Raw genomic sequence first — 5,902 nt, 5'->3', positions numbered from 1 at the left:
TGTTCTGTTGAATGCATCATACATAAAGTTAAAAATAATGTGTCCGTATATGTTAACAAACTGTCATCTGAGGTAAAGTCGAAGTAGATCTAGAAATGTACGGCAACAGTCCTTTTATCTTTCTCCTCTTTATTAAAAAAATATGTGTCAGAATGCAGAAATGGAATTGAACAAAACCCACAGAGTAAACATCATTGTTGTCATCAGCATTATTATTATTTCTGAAAAAAAAGGTGCCCAGTACATTAGATGATGGTATTTCATTAGACACTGGGATGACTATGGTCTATTGAAATTGTCTCGTCACATGTAGAGATCGAAGAACTACGGGGAATGGTAACAAGATGGAGGTTGAGTTTCCCTGGTTTTAAAATTTAAAGTGACAAATTTAGTGCCAGTGAAGGATGAGGAATTAACAGTTATACAAGTGGTGAATGAAACTGGTCCAGTGCAGACTCTGTGAACTTCTGGGTTTCAGCCTCTTTGCTACAGAATAGAGGATGGTTGGTATTCCATTGAAAGGACTTTGTAGTTCTAGCTTCCCTGACTATCACTTTGCAAAAGAACATTGCCAATGATGAGATGGACAATAGTCTTAAGTGCCAACTTTCCATCCCTCAACTTATTCCATGGATTTCTTTATGTTCCAAGGAGCAAGCATTCCCAATGGAGTCCTGTGAGTGGCAGCAAACCCGCTGGGCTGTCAGATTCTGCTCTAAAAATATTTCCTAACAGCATAAGTGAAACAATTAATTTGGGTATTTCAGAATCAACCAAGGTTGGAAACAGTTTGTGATTGAGAGACAAAAAATAGAAGACAGCCACATTGAGGCATAAGATAGCACCACTTGTTGGAGCAGAAATCATAAAACAATACACAGTTCTCTAAGACTTGCTTAATGGGAATGGTCACCCTTTCTGACTCACCCTAAAACACAACCTGTCTTATATCAATGAAGTTGTTACATTCCCTTCCTCCCATCATTTTTGTTGTACCTGTTGATTGAAGAAGGTGTTTTTTTTTTGTAAAATTCATGTTCATTCTTATGAAAAAGATAGTCCTCAGTAATGTAGGTGACAATTCACAGATGAAAGGAAGAAAGATTAAAAGAGCAAGAGGGGAGGGACAAAAGATAATAGGACAGAATAGGAAATGAAAGAAGAGAGAGTAGAAATGAAGGGAAAGAAGAATAAGGGAAAAGAAGGGAAGAGAAGGAGAAAGCTGGCTAGAGGGAAAGAGAAGTGAAGGAAAAAGGAGAGGGAAAAGAACAGAGAGGTTATGAGGAGGGAAGGAAAAGGAGGGAAGAGAGAGCAGAAAAAGTTGATGAGAAGGGAAGGGAAGCAAAAGGGAAGAGGAGAGAAGAAGGAAAGGGAGAGTAGCGAATGGTCTCTTCATCTCTCTGCATCTTGGGCACTTTCCCTTCTAGAAATCAGTCCCATAGATTTTACAGTGATCATGTAGTCAAGACACCTAACCAGACAGCAGACTCCAGCAGCCAGGTATTGCAACATTTGACCCCAAACACTCTCAACCATCCCAATTTATCACTCTGTTCTTTGTCTGTGGACAACAAGCTTTCTTCTAAATCATTTCAGGGCACACCAAGACAACAGCATAAATGGTGGTTGCATCCTGGCCCATTGAAATCCATGACAGTGATGCACCTTCACCTGTTCAAATTCTGAAATCATGATAATAACCCTAGACACAGATGAACCATGATCCCTTTACAGTTTCTTCTTATTGTTAAACTGCGAATCCAACTCGCGGTAACTGCATAGGAACATTAGGAAAACATGTTTGACCTGTATAAGAATTCTCTGGAGGGCAAAAATATAGAGCTTCTGTATGAAAAGCATGTGCTAAACCGAGTAAGGAACCAAACACTGCACTTCCCCCCCCCACCCCAATAAATGTAAAAAAAGGAAGCTAAAACTCTCTGTGTCCTGTACAAACAGTCCCGCAATTTCCATAGGGGAGGGGTCAAGAATCAAAAAGACAGGCTCCAAAGGGTCATGTACACTTTATATGCACATGCTGTCTAGATGCATATATGTATATCTATATATATTTATATTTTTTTCTTTACATGGAGTTTGGATAATTTTGTGGAAAAAGTGAGATCATTACCTGGTGTGATCCCTCCCAGTTTCACTAGTTACTGACTAGCCAGACACAGCTGAGCTCTAGTCCCTTATCACGTCAGCATAAACTTGTGGAAACCATACAGCATTTAAGAACCGTCCTTCTAGCTTGCCATACCCCCAGAGCCATCTGTTCCTCTCTCTACAGTGTAATGGCATTATTGAAAAGAATTATCATTAAGATTGATATTTACAAAAACAAAATCAACATTGGACCTCCTTAAAGCCATTTCCCTTACCCATTGCAAGAGTTTTCTGGTAAGATTTTTTTTCTTTTTCAAGATATAAAATAATAATAAAAAAAGAAATCCCATTTGAGTTTTCTGATGTACAAAAAGAGATATAGAGATGAACCACTTGTATCAGAGGATCAGTTTGTTACCCCACTGTTCAAGTCACCGCTGTCCTATTTGGAAAGTTTGTTTCATCCGAATCTGCAAACTAAAATTGGACCAGAATTATTTGGCAAATAATTTTCTTTAAAAAAAAAGTGGCACACAGAGAAGAGAACACTTGTCTGCATAGCATCACAGCAGCAAGAGATTAGAGAAATAAAAAATATTCCTTTATTGTACTTAGCATTTGGAGTTTTCTAGGAAATAATATGAGTTTTTTCCTCCTTCTCATCCAAGAGAGATGATGCATTTTCTTCCCATAGTGCGAATGTCCAATCTAAAAGCAGCATTTCTCCATCCTGAAGCTTGAGAGCAAAGACGTCCTTTTGGCAACCATTAAAAAAAATCATCACAAGTAATCAGTTGTGTGATTTCATTCTGTGATTCAAGTTAAGATTCATTTCACATGAGGCAATTTCCAGCTAGATTTCATCACTTATTGGGGGGAAAATGTTACCAGGAAGTACAAAAATGATATACCCATTATCTTTAAATATGGTAGGGGGAAGGGAATCCCCAAATCAAAGCCACACGGCAGGTCCAGTTTTCTGTAGTGATGAGAAACAATCTTCATTGATGTAAAAATGCAGACTTGGGCCCAAGAGCCTGATAGACAGTGACCTTGTGAGCGCACCAGACCCTCTGCCTCTGCTTAAACAAGTAAGAGGTCATTACAAGTTAACTTTTCACTGCCGGTGACTCCAAATGCAATCGTTGAGGTTGAGACAAACAAAAAGAGACTAAGATTTCCCATTGTGGGTAATTCAGAACTCTTTTCAAGAGGGCTCAAGGTATTTTGTAGGGTAAGTAATTGTTGGGCTGTTCCAGGGATGGTGATGATGGGGGTTCCATTTTTTTTTTTCTTTTTGTGCTGCCATAGATATTAGCCGCTGGTTGCCCAAGTGGTCAGGTCCATCTGTAGAACTAGTTCAGCAGGCAACCATCAATTCCATTGTCAGATGGGGTCATGTCAAAGAAATCAGGAGAGCCCAAGGCCTGTTGAGATGTAGGTTTCCATTTCAGTCTTGAAGTGCCCACCCCAAACCCACAATGATGCTACTTCTTAGGTCTGTTGATCTGCGCATAGAGGGATTCATACTCCTGTGGACAGAAGAACACAAATGAGTATGGTCCTTGTGGACATGTATTGTAGAATATGGGGTTGGGTATAATTTAGAAAATATTATTAAAGGAAGTTCATTCACTCAGGGTTCCAACAAATATTTACAATGTATTCAACATTGAAGGTGATACAAAATTCAGGTAAGATATGGTCCCTGGCTTTAGTGGGCATGTGTGACATGAACACATAGCATCATTGACTTAAGACTGGAGGGAAATTAAGAGGGCATAAATGCCAGCCTTCTCATCTTACAGATGAGGAAACTGAGGCACAGGGGGTTCGAATGACTTACCCAGGGTCACACAGTTAGTAAGTGAATGAGACATTATTCAAACTCAGGACTTTTTGATTCCAAGCCTAGCACTCTTTCCAGTGTACCTTACAGGTATCTGTAGCCTGAAATATTACCTATACATTAGGGATGAATTCATAGAACCTTGAGAAGATTTGTCTGAATTAATGCAGAATGAAATAAAACAGAAGTATGGAAATGACATCAAAAGATTTCAGAAATCTGACCTACACAATGACCAACTGGGACATTAGGGTACTGGTAGAAAGAATGCCTCCTGCCTCCTGGCAGAGGCAGTGGCCAAGAGGTGGACAAGCAGGCACATTTTTCATATGTGGCCACTGGATTGATTTCTACTTTTTGACTGTACTTATTTTTTACAAGTAGGGTCCTGGGGATGAAGTGGATGCTGTCATTGAGGAGAAACAATGGTACTTTTAAAAAATAAAATAACATCAATAAAAAAGAATTAAAAAGAAAAAAAGGGGAAATGAGAAAAATAAGTGATATAAAGACTTACAAAATGACATGCTATATAAAATTTAGGGTAATAATTACTATTTGGAGAGAACTGCTGGAAAAAGTGGTACTTGAAATGAATCTTACAGGATGGATCATTGGAAATTTCAACTAAAATGAGGAGGAGTGACATTCTAGACCTAAGGAATAGGGTGAACAAAGGTATAGAGATAGGGGACCATTCTTATTGAAGCACAAGGGGAAAAATGAAATAAGGGTGGAAAAAGAGGATAGCATCAGATGGCAGAAGGCTTTAAATGGTTGGACATAGAAGTTTAATTTTACTCTGGAGCCAATGATTATAGAAGAGGACTCTAGCTTTCAAGGCTTGCTTATAGACTAGTTTCAGATGGATCCCATGCATATTTCCTATCATTCCCTTCCTTCCTCTCCACATCAATACATTTCAAAATATGGCTACTTGAAATTATATGAACTCTGTTTCAAAGGATATCTAAGTTCTGGTGAGGAATGAATAATTGAACATCTGTTTTAGAAATACTCATAAAATGTCTTCTGATTTTCTTTGAATATAGTCAGTTTTAAAGGTGTAGTGGAAAGAACTTTATGGGGCCTTGTTGTCAGAGTTCCCACCTCTTATATCAACTAGCTATGTGTCCTTGAGCAACTCAACAAACAATTTTTAGCTTACTGGGTACATGGTACAGCAGATACCAAGACAAACACAAATAACCCCTGCCTTCAAGAAGTTTACATTCTACAAGAGACATAAAACATGTGTGTACAGCAAATATACAATATTTAATGTATATACAATAATTTTTCTATTCTTTTAGAATCTCATTTTTATGGATACTTTTAAAAACCTTTAAATACACCTTGATTCCTGGATAGTTCTCTCCCTCCAAACCAAGTGAGCCTTTATTTGTAATAAAAAGTTGAAAAAAGGAAGAAATAAAAGGCAGTCCAGCAAAACCAATGAACATATTAAACTGGAAATCATATGCAAGGTTACATATGCACCCAGAGCTTTGCCCATCTCTACAGAAATGAAAGTGGGTTAAGAGTTTTTGAACTCTTTTCTGAGGCCTAAGCCTGATCATGATAATTACATACCAATCAATGTTCGAAGTCATTTCAAGAGGAAGAGAGAACTGAGTGTGGGGTCAGCTGACCTGAATTAAACTCCTGACTCTGGTCCTTACTCATTGTAAGACTCTCAGCAGGTCACTTTCTGGGCCTCAGCTTCAGTTTGTAAAATAAGGATGTTGGACTCAATAGACTGGCTCTAAGTTCCTGCCAGCTCTCAATCCATGATGCTATGAATTTGGCATGTATTACTTTCCTTCTCTGAAGTATAATTTTATCTCTAAATGAAAGCTCTCTCTTTTTCTCTCTATCCCTCTCCTCCTCTTCTTCTCCTCTCTCTCTTCTCTTTTCTTCTTCTCCTTCTCTCTCCCTCCCCCT

At 38.4% G+C, this 5,902-nt stretch overlaps 1 protein-coding gene across 1 annotated transcript in view; it reads right to left on the bottom strand.

The window, feature by feature from the left end:
- Positions 1 to 1,066: 1,066 nt before the first annotated feature.
- LOC138164937 (disabled homolog 1-like) overlaps positions 1,067 to 5,902 on the bottom strand; it is a 483,687-nt gene continuing 478,851 nt past the window's right edge. Inside the window, exon 15 of the mRNA XM_069092919.1 lies at positions 1,067 to 3,641. The gene's annotated coding sequence lies outside the window, so the exon portion shown is untranslated. The remainder of the gene's footprint in view (positions 3,642 to 5,902) is intronic.

The sequence above is a fragment of the Petaurus breviceps genome, unplaced genomic scaffold, assembly GCF_028583685.1.
Source record: "Petaurus breviceps papuanus isolate PSGF00001 unplaced genomic scaffold, PetGlider_PUasm1.0 207, whole genome shotgun sequence".
NCBI lineage: Eukaryota > Metazoa > Chordata > Mammalia > Diprotodontia > Petauridae > Petaurus > Petaurus breviceps.
The sequence above is the reverse complement of the archived record's forward strand: the minus strand, read 5'-3'. Positions and strand labels throughout refer to the sequence as shown.